The sequence below is a fragment of the Rousettus aegyptiacus genome, unplaced genomic scaffold (assembly GCF_014176215.1).
Source record: "Rousettus aegyptiacus isolate mRouAeg1 unplaced genomic scaffold, mRouAeg1.p scaffold_m13_p_5, whole genome shotgun sequence".
Classification (NCBI taxonomy): Eukaryota; Metazoa; Chordata; class Mammalia; order Chiroptera; family Pteropodidae; genus Rousettus; species Rousettus aegyptiacus.
In genome coordinates this window covers 25,024,432-25,036,085 of record NW_023416308.1, presented here as the reverse complement: position 1 = coordinate 25,036,085, position 11,654 = coordinate 25,024,432, and positions in this window count along the sequence as shown.

The window sequence follows — 11,654 nt, the reverse complement described above, 5'->3', positions numbered from 1 at the left end:
GTGAAAATAAAATATAAAAACTGTTCTGAGTTATTTCAAAATAGAACTTGTCTTTAATCCTAATATAACAAGAATGTATGCGTATCGGATTCATCAAATGAATCTTGGCTAACAACTGTTTGAGAATAATGTTAAATCATCACCTGAAAGAATGCTACATTTTCTAGGATTTGACATTTTCAGTGATTGAGAATTAATATATTTTGTAAATGGAAATACCACTACTACAAACAGAATACTATAAATAAAGTCATGTCATTGATTTCCAAAGACTATTGACATACTAGAGTGATGCAAAAATATTTTTAAAAGCGAGGTATTTCATGGCAAACTTTGGGGGTAAGGTTAGGACTGTAATCCATGAGTTCTCTCTGAGTAAATGCTGCAGCCACAAGTGCCGCCAGTGAGTATTCCTGGGGCAAATGGGAAATGGGTTAACTGCCAAATTCTGGAAACAACAAAAACATTTGTCAACAGTAAATGGATAAAGAAAATTTTAGTGTATTTATAAAGTAGAATTCTTTACAAATAAAAATGGGTCAATCTCATAAATATTAAATTAGGCAAAAGAACCCAAACACAAGAGTCTGACTACTGTACAGTTTTACTTACATGAAGGTGAAAAGCAGGCAAAGCTAAGCCAGGTGATAGATTATGTTAATGGTTATATTTGGGGAAGATGAAGGAAAGCGACATGAGGAGGACATTCGGGTTCCTGATAATGTTCTATTTATTAGCATGGGTGGAAGTACAAGGATGCGTTCGCTTAGAACATTTATTGAGTGGTACACTTACAATTTGTGCTTTTTTTGGTATATATTATATTGAATGAAAAAAGTTTTTTTTTTTAAGAAAAGCTTAAATGTGAAGAAGAGCTAAGGCATCACATAATTAGAACTAAAAGAGCTTTTTTTTAAAAGTTGTGAGAAATTGAATATTTTTTGTTAGGGGAAATAGTCAGATATGAAGGAAAGTTGATTAAACCAGAAAGAGAAGTTAGAGATTCTTGAAGAGATTTGAAAGAGTATAAAATCAAAAGTTCTTGTGGAACCTTTTCTATTTCTTAAGACAAGGAGTGGGGTGTTTCTTAGAAATACACATTCTAAGGATTTACACCAGAAATTTTGAGTCAACATACCGTAAATGGAACAGAGACATCTCCCTTTTAAACCAGGCAACTAAGTGTTTGTGATGCAGTTAGTCTTGGACTTAACCTTGAGAAACACTGCCCTGAAGAAGTGATAGATGCAGAACGGTCTCAGTATTGAGGGTCAGAGGATTTTTGTCAGTTTCTGATTTGCCATTTTATCTTCCATCAGGAGAGTTTTGTAATTCTTGCATTTGTTTTGTTTTGTTTTACTTTGTTTTATTTTGCTTTAGTGCCCATAAATCATATACCACGCAAAGCTCTGAGCAATCTTATTTCATTTCTCCAAGCTACAGATGGTTCATCTGTAATAATATTATCAACTACAGAATAATAAAGAATCAAATTAAATTATATAAGAGGGTGAATTTCTCCTCTGGCCAAGATATAGTAATAGCGTCTGGATCTACACACACAGCAACAACTACTACTACTACTGCTACTACTACTACTACTACTACTACAAAAACAGACAACATACATGAAACAACAGTTTCCAGATATTGGACATTAGACGATGCAGAATGGTGATTCCTGAGGGGGAAACAAGTGAGATGGGCCCTACTATTGCTCTGTTTTACTCTGGGGAGGTGGCAGCACAGAGACTGGTACCCAGGCAGAACTAGGCAGTCTCCCTGAGTTTAGGAGGTAGATTTGGAGGTCTAGGGAGCCACAGGTGGCTAGAGTTCACTGGAAATGAAAGAATGCAGAGAGAGGGTGGAGGATCTAGAGGTCTGTAGAGGGGCTTCCTTGCATGTTCAGCTGGGTATACATCAGTGCAGAACTATGTGGAAGCCACTTAAGTTTGAAAAGGAGTTATTAAAAGGACAAGAAGAAATAATCCCTGGACCTTACAAAGAGCTAGAAATGCTTTGTGTTCCAACCAGCCAGAGTGGAGAAAACTTGATAATTAAAGGACATAGGGTAGGGGTGACGTCAGAAATATGGTGGAGTGAGAGATGTCCCCAGATCTCTCTCCGTGAAATAACAGTAAGCTGAACATCAAAACCTCAACGAAAAACACCCAAACTGCACCCCAGCATGTCTGAGCATGGGATCTATGCATAGAGGCTACCACAGATCAGAACCCAGAATGTTGGCCTGGGAGAAACAAAAAAGCTACCTCTTGCAGTTGGAGCTCCCTGTAGGAGGAGGGGGGAAAGGAGAAGGTGTGGCAAGTTCCCTGAGTAACCCTGCCTGAGAGAGTCGTGAGCTCCATATGGCCAGTGGCAGTGCCCAGTCATCAGGGCAGAAAGCAGAGAAACAGGGACAGCAGGAAAACGGGGACAGTAGAAAAACAACAGTAGATTTTTACCAGCCGCGAATGCAAAACCGAGGCTGAGCTGCAGTTCCCAACCCCAATCCAGAGGGCCTCTCCTCCCATACCCTCTAAGACAGAACCTTCTGGAGCCCCAGGGGAATCTGAGCAAACACTACCTAAACAGTCACTAATACTGACAGGAACTGAGACCGAAGGTAGTGAGGGTGATTAAACATCTATAAGGGGAAAAAAGGCATTATTAAGACTTTATATAAAGCAAGGATCCAAGAGGCTTAGATGCCACCTACTGGAAACCAAAAGAAAAACATCTTCTTTGCAACAGGCTAGAGAGACCATTATCTAATAAATCTTTCTGGAAAACAAGCAGAATACACTTCCAGTAATGCCCAGGTGGAGAAATAGTCCATTAAACATCATGAACAACCAAGATGATAAGGCACCTCAGGAAGAAAGAGAATAATCTCCAGAAAATAAGTTTATAGACATAGAAATATGTGACTTAAATGACAGAGAATTCAGGATGATACTTCTGAAAAAATTCAGTGAGATCTGAAACAAATCATAGCAACAATTTCATGAACTGAGAAAACAACTAGATGAGCAGAATAGGTTCTTTAGCAAGGAAAATGAAACGCTTAAAAAGAACTGAATAGATCTTCTGGAGATGAAGAACGCACTGCAAGAGTTGAAAAATGAAATAGCAAGCTTGGGAAATAGAGTCGACCAAATGGAGGAAAGGATTACTGATATCAAAGATGGAAATCTAAAAATAAATCAGAAGGAAGAAGAGAGAAACTGAAGAATAAAAAATAATGAAAGAGAAACACAGACCTAGCTGATACCATCAGGAAAATGTTTAGGAAACATTAAAATAATGAGTGTTCCTGAAGGGGAGGAAAAAGAGCAGAGATCAGAAAGCATTTTCAGATAAATAGTTGATGAGAATTACCTAAATTTAAGGAATGAACAGGAGCATGGAATTCAAGAAGTCAACAGAATGCACAATGATCTCAACCCAAAAAGGCCTTCACCAAGACATATTGTATTAAAATTATCAAAAATCAACAAAGACAGAATTCTCAGGGCAGCCAGGGAAAAGAAGACGGTAACCTATAAAGGAAAACCCATTAGATTATTATGGAACTTCTCAGCACAAACCTTATGAGCCAGAAAAGAATGGAATCAAATATTCAAACTATTAAGTGAAAGGAACTACCAGCCCAGAATAAAGTATCCAGCTAAGCTCTCCTTTAGATATGAAAGAGAAATAAAGACCTTTCCAGACACACAAAAATTAAGGGGATTCTCCACTATGAGGCCTGCAATACAGGAAGTACTGAAAGGGGTAGCTCACATAAAACAAAATGACCAAAAATAAATAAATGAATACATAATTAGAAGTAAGGTGACTAGCAGGCTGATAGAAGCAGAGGAGTGCAACCCTTACTAAGAACAGGGCATTATAAGCTTGAAAAATAAGAAGAAATTTGCTGTAGTAAGGTAGTAATGAATGTTCAGCATACATAGAGACAAATTAAGACAACAATAACTAAAAAGGGGAGGATTCAAAGATCCAAATTTGCAAAGGGGCATGGAGGTAAGGCACACATAGAAGAAAATGGATAACTATATATATATGTGTGTGTGTGTGTGTGTGTGTGTATGTATACATATATATATATATATATATATATATATATATATATATATATATATAAAACTATCCTTTACATATTTGTAATGGCAACCACATGCCAAAGATTCAGAACTGAAGTATATAACATAAAACAAGAAGGACCAGAGAGAAAACCCACAAAAACTAACCAAAATAAAGAAAACATAAACACGAGGACAAGGAAGCAATGGAAACACTGAGTTACCAGAAAGCAAAGATTAAATGGCTATAAGAAGACCTCATATTTTAATAATCGCCCTAAATGGAAGTAGACTGAACTCACCGATAAAAAGGCACAGAGTCTCAGATAGGATCAAAAAACAAAATCCAACCATATGCTGCCTCCAGGAGAAACATCTCAGCTCCAAAGACAAATATAGACTCAAAGTGAAAGGGTAGAAAATGATATTTCAAGAAAATGGCCTTCAGAGGAAAGCAGGAGTAGCGGTACTAATATCAAACGAAATAGACCTCAAAAGAAAAAAGGTAAAGAAAGATACTGAGGGACACTTCATAATGATAAAGGGAATCATGCACCAAGAAGATATAACACATATTAAAATCTATGCTCCCAATCAGGGAGCCCCAAAGTATATAAAGCAAGTACTAACAGAGCTAAAGGGAGAAACAAACCAAAATACTATTGTAGTACGGGACCTAAATATCCCACTGTTGGATATGGACAGATCATCCAAACAGAAAATCCATAAGGAAATAATATCTTTAAATGACACATTAGACCAACTGGACATAATTGACATATACAGAGCCTTTCATTCCAAAGCGGCTGCTTATACATTCTTCTCTAGTGCATGTGGAACAATCTCAAGGATTGACCACGTACTGGGACACAGAGATAGCCTCAACAAAGATGAGAGGATTGAAATCATACCAACCATATTCTCTGATCATAATGCTTTGAAACTAGAGATCAACTATAAAAAGAAAGCGGGAAGAACCACAAATACATGGAGATTAAACAACATACTACTGAAGAATAACTGGATCAGAGAAGAAATAAAAAGAGAGATTGAGAAATATATAAAAACAAATGATAATGATAGTACAACATATCAAAACTTTTGGGACACAGCAAAAGTGGTCAGAAGAGGAAAATTTATATTATTACAGGCCTATCTCCCAAAACCAGAATGAGCCCAAATAAACAACCTAATGCTTCATCTTAAAAAACTAGAAAAGGATGAACAAATGAAGCCTAAAGTCAGCAGAAGGAAAGAAATAATCAAAATTAGAGCAGAAATAAATGAAATTGAAAAAAAATAGAAAAAATAAATGCAACAAAGAGCTGGTTCTGTAAGAAGGTCAATAAAATTGACAAACCCTTAGCTAGACTCACTAAAGAAAAAAGAGAAAGGACACAAATAAACAAAATCAAGGATGAAAGAGAGGAAATTATGACTGACATCGCAAAAATACAAAGGATCATGCAAGAATACTATGAAAAAGTATACAACACCAAATTTAATAACCTAGAAGAAATGGGCCAGTACTTAGAGAAATATAATCTTCCTAGATTGAATCAAGAAGAACTGGAAAATCTAAATAGACTGATCAGGAGCATGGAAATTGAAACAGTCATCAAAAACCTACCAAAAAGTAAAAGACCAGGACCAGCTGGCTTCACCAGTGAATTCTACCAAACATTCAAAGAAGATTTAATACCTATTTTCCTTAAACTATTCTAACAAATCGAAGAGGAGGCAATACTTCCCAACTCATTTTATGATGCCAATATTACTCTGATACCAAAACCTGGTAAAGATAACACAAAAAAGGAAAACTATAGACCAATATCTCTCATGAATGTAGATGCAAAAATTCTAAACAAGATACTAGTGAACCAAATACAGCAACATATTTAAAAAATTATACACCACGATCAAGCGGGCTTCATCCCAGGGACAAAAAGATGGTTCAATATATGCTAATTGATTAACGTGATATACCACATAAACAAATTAACAAATAAAAATCATATGGTTATATCAATAGATGCAGAAAAAGCCTTTGACAAGATACAGCATCCATTTATGATCAAAACACTTAACAAAATTGGTATAGAAGGAAAGTACCTAATATAATAAAGGCCATATTTGAAAAACTGGAAACCTTCCCTCTAAGATCAGGAAGAAGACAAGGCTGTCCACTATCACCACTGGAATTCAATATAACATTGGAGGTCCTAGTGAGTGCAATCAGACAAGAGAAAGATATAAAAGGCATCCAAATAGGAAATGAAGAAGTCAAACTGTCACTATTTGCAGATGACATGATTCACTGTATAAAAAACCCTAAAGACTCCACAAGAGCACGACCGGAAACAATAAGCAAAAAAAGTAGTTTCTGTATGCAAAATTAATGTTAAAAAATCCATAGAGTTCCTATGCTTTCATAACAAAGTATCAGAAAAAGAAGTGGAAAAAATAATTTCTTTTACAATTGCAACACAAAGAATAAAATACTTAGGAATAAATTTAACAAAACTTGTGAAGGACCTATATAATGAAAACTAAAGAGCCTATTAAAAGAAATCAAAGAAGATACAAAGAAATTGAAAGATATTCTATGTTCTTTGATTGGAAGAATCAACATAGTTAAAATGACCATATTACCTAAAGCATTATACAGATTTAATGCGATCCCCATCAAAATCCCATCAGCATTTTTTAAAGAAACGAAACAAAAAATCATCAGATTTGTATGGAAACACAAAATACCCTGAATTGCCAAAGCCATCTTGACAAAATGAACGAGGCTGGAGGCATCACTCTGCCCAACTTCAAATTATACTACAAAGTGACAGCAATCAAAACGGCATGGTTTTGGCAGAAAAACAGACACACAGACCAGTGGAAAAGAATTAAGAGTCCAGAAGTAAACCCATATTCATATGGGCAAATAATTTTCCACAAAAAAGCCAAAAACATACAAAGGAGCAAGGAAAGCCTCTTCAATAAACGATGCTGGAAAAACTGGAAAGCCACCTGCAAAAGAATGAAACTAGACTGCTGCCTATCACCGCACACCAAAATTACCTCAAAATGGATTAAGGACCTGAATATACGATCTGAAACAATAAAATGCATAGAATAAAACATAGGAAAGAAACTCGAGGACCTTGGACTTAAAGAGAATTTTATGAATTTGACCTCAAAGGCAAGGAAAGGAAAAGCTAAAATAAATGAATGGGACTACATCAAACCAAAAAGCTTCTGCTCAGCAAAAGAAACCGTCAACAAGGTAAAGAGACAACCATCCTAATGGGAAAATATATTTTCAGGCAATACCTGCAATAAGGGCCTCATATCCAAAATATATGAAGAACTTACATGACTCAATAACAACAAAAAAACAAATGATCCAATCAGAAAATGGTCGAAGGACCTGAACAGACACTTCCCTATAGAGGACATACAAATGGCCAACAAATATATGAAAAGATGCTCAACATCGCTAGCTATTAGAGAAATGCAAATTAAAACTACAATGAGATACCATCTCACACCTGTTAGAATAGCTATAATCAACAGGACAAGTAATAACAAATGTTGGAAAGAATATGGAGAAAAAGGAATCCTCCTACACTGCTGGTGGGACTGCAAATTGGTATAGCCTGCATGGAAAACGGTATGGAGGTTCCTTAAAATACTAGAATTAATCTACTATATGATCCAGTAATCCCTCTACTGAGTATTTACCTCAAAGACTTGAAAACTCATATCTAAAAAGATATTCGCACACCGATGTTCATAGCAGCACTATTCACAGTGGGCAGAACATGAAAGCACCCCAAGTGTCCTATGATAGATGATTGGCTAAAGAAGCTGTGGTACATATGTACAATGGAATATTACTCAGCCATAAGAAGAGATGAAATATTACCATTTGGGACAACATGGGTGGCCCTTGAGATAATCATGCTAAGTGAAATAAGCCAGACAGAAAAAGTTGAAAATCACATGATATCACTTACACATGAGTTATAAACCTAAAAGCAACAAATAAACAGGACAACCAAACAGAAACTCATGAACATGGACAATAGACTAGTGGTTATCAGATGGTAGGAGGGAGGTGGGAGGGGGGAGGAAGATGGGGATTTTCTTTTTTAAATTAACATAAAATAAATTTTAAAAAATAAAGGATGTAGGATAGAATAATGCCTGGAAAGATATTGCCTCAGTAGAGGGGGAAACCAGCCCTTACTAAAGGCTGCTGTGGTCCTACCGAACAAAGTTTAAATGGCATTCTCATCCTTGAAAGTACCAAAATGTTCCAAGTAAGTTAACTATATCCCAGAAGAAAGGCTCCGAAATATATATACATGAATGCGAAAATATCTAGCAAGGAAACGTGCATAAGATCTGGAATTCAAATTAAAAATGACCAAGCAAAGATGTGGGAAAATATGGTGCATAATGAGGAGTATAACCTAACAATAGAAATAGATCCATGGATGACACAAATGACAAAATAAGTAAATAAAACATTAAAAGAGTTATAAAAAGAATTATAAAAAGAATCAGTGGGCTGTGGGACATGTTCATAAGACCTAATATACATGCATTTGGAGCCTAAAGGAAGGTGAAGTGGGGAAGGGAAATATAAAATTTTTGAAGAAATAATGAATAAAAAATATCTAAATTTGATGAAAACTGTAAGCCCACAGATCTAAGATCTCAAACACAAGAAACATGAAGAAACCTACAGCAAGGTACATCATAATCAAATTGTTTAAAATAAGAGATGAAGAGAAAATCTTAAAAGCCAGTAGGAAAAAAAGAAACATTATGCTTAGAGGAACAAAGATAAAAATGATAGCAAACTTCTCATCAGAAACAATGCAAGCCATAAAAGAATGTAGCAACATTTTTAAAGTACTGAAAGCAAATGATTGTCAATCTAGAATTTTATGTCCAGCAAAACACTTTTCAAAATAAAAGTGACATGAAAGAACTGAAACAGGGACACAAATAAATACATGTACACAAATGTTCATAACGGCACTATCCACAGTAGTCAAAAGGTGGAAACTGCCCAAATGCCTATCAATGGATTAATGTATAAACAAATTGTGGGTATACATACAATGGACAAAGAAATGAAATATTGGTACTTCATGCTATGACTTAATGAACTTCAAAAGCATTATGCTAAGAGGAAAAATCCAGTTTCAAAAGGCAACATGTTATAATAATTCCCTTTATATAAAATATACTTAGAGACGGAATGCAGATTGGTCCAGTCAGGGAGGAATGGGAAAAAAGCACTTACTGCGTACAGGGTTTCATTTTGGAGTGATGAAAATGCTTGGAACTATATAGAGGTGGTAGTTGTACAACATTGTGAAAGTGCTAAATGATACTTAATTATTCACTTTAAAATGGTTAATTTTATGTTATGTGAATTTTGCCTTAATAAATTAAAATAAGGTAAAATAAAGACTTTTCCAGAGAATAGAAAAGCTAAAAGAATTCATCACCAGCAGATATGAACCACAAGAAATGTTATGGAAATTTTTCAGGAAGAAGGAAAATCATACCAATGGAAACCCATATTTATGTAAAGGAATGAAGAGCTCTAAGAATGGTAAATATGTAAGTAAAAAGATTTTTTTTCACATTTTTAAGATCTCTTTCAAAGATAATGGGTTGTTTAAAGCAAAAAATATATATATTGGAGGTTTATAACATATGTAGAAGTAAAATGTATGACGATAGTAAAAAGGCAAGGAAATTAGAAATGAAAGTATATCGTATTAAGGTTTTTATAATGTACACAAATATAATATTGCTTGAAGGTTGACTGCAATAAGTTAAATATTTAAACTATAAACCCACCCCAAAACAACCAGTAAAATAACAATTCAAAGTGTTATAGTTAATAAGCCAACAAGAAAAATAAGACAGGATCATAAAAGATACTCAGTTGTTTCAAAAGAAGGCAGAGAAAGAGGAAAATAGGAGGGAAAAGGCAGATGGGACAAGTAAGAAACAATAAGATATTAGATTTAAATCGAGTTATGTCAATAATCACATTAAATGTAAATGGTATAAACATCTCAATTAAATGTATGCATTTAATGAGAAATGAGAATGAGTAATGAGAAAAATGCATGCAAACTATGCATCAGTAAGATTTTACTAGCTGCCTCTTTGTCTGTCTTTGGGATCAGGTATTCTAGGAGTCTTGGTCATACAGTCCATAGGTAGATAGGAGGAGCCCAAATTTAGCCTGCAAAGATCTCCTACACAAATAAACCAGGGAAAACATATTTAAGCCATTGAAAGGTGTTACAAATAATAGATTATACTGTCCTATCAAGCAGTGGTTTGCAAATGAAACAGTAGAAGCTTTACTTTACTCCCATGAAGTAAAATATTCAAATAAATTATTTACCATCATAAATACTATTAATCGAGGGCTTCCTATGTGGCAGAAACTGGACTCACACTTTACTTTTATCATATAATTTAAACCTCAAAGCAACTCTATAAGAATGTAATGTTATGTTATCAGTCATTTCTCTCTCAATTAACAGCTAAGAAACTGAAATTTAGAGAGGTTAAGTAATTACCCAAGGACAGAGAAATAATAAGTGACAGAACCAATCCAAGAACGGATCCATGTTATTCCAAAGTTTATACATTTAACCATTATTCTATTCTGTCTCCTAAAATTTAAGAGAGAGACTTCTAGTTCAAGATGGTCACTGATCCCAAATAATTTATCAGGCTTTTGCCTTGGACCCAGTCCTGATACAAGTGCTAAGGATATGCTGATCCATACTTTCAAGGGGTTCATACAGTACTGCAGGACACATTTGCATGTAAATAATTATAACAATGTGAAATTTTTATTTGAGGGACAACTCAAAATGAAGCTCTACAGCTAGTCTGAAAAAGTCTTTGTAAAGGAAATGCAAGCACAGAATCCATTCCACAGAAGGGAAATAGGAAATAGAGTTTGGTAAGGTAAGCAAAGACCATCATGGAGGTTGGTATATGACATGCTAAGGAGTTATAACTTTTTTTTTTTTAACTTTTTTTGGGAATATCTGATTAAGTTACAGCTGATTAAGTTTATTGGGCTCAGTTCATAATTCACTGTAATCATTGGTCTAGACAAGGTCTTACTTGTTTTTTTTTCACTTATACATTACCTCTTTTCTTCAACCTTTCCTATGTAAATGTTTCAATGTGTTAGATAAGTATCATTTTGTTTGGATGTGTTCATATAAAATGTGATTTGTTTTATAATGTGTACATAATTTTGTGACTTTTTAAATTGAGATATAATTGACATATTATCACATTAGTTTCAAGTGTATAACATAACGATTCAATATTTGTATATACTATACAATAAGTCTTGTTAAGATTCATCACCATACATAGTTATAAATTTTTTTCTTGTGATGAGAACTGTTGACAAAAAGAAAACTAAATCCCTGTAAATTTAAGTAAGAGTTTTATTTGGGCCTTACTAAGGACTATAACTCAAGAACACAAATTCAGTAAGACCCTCAA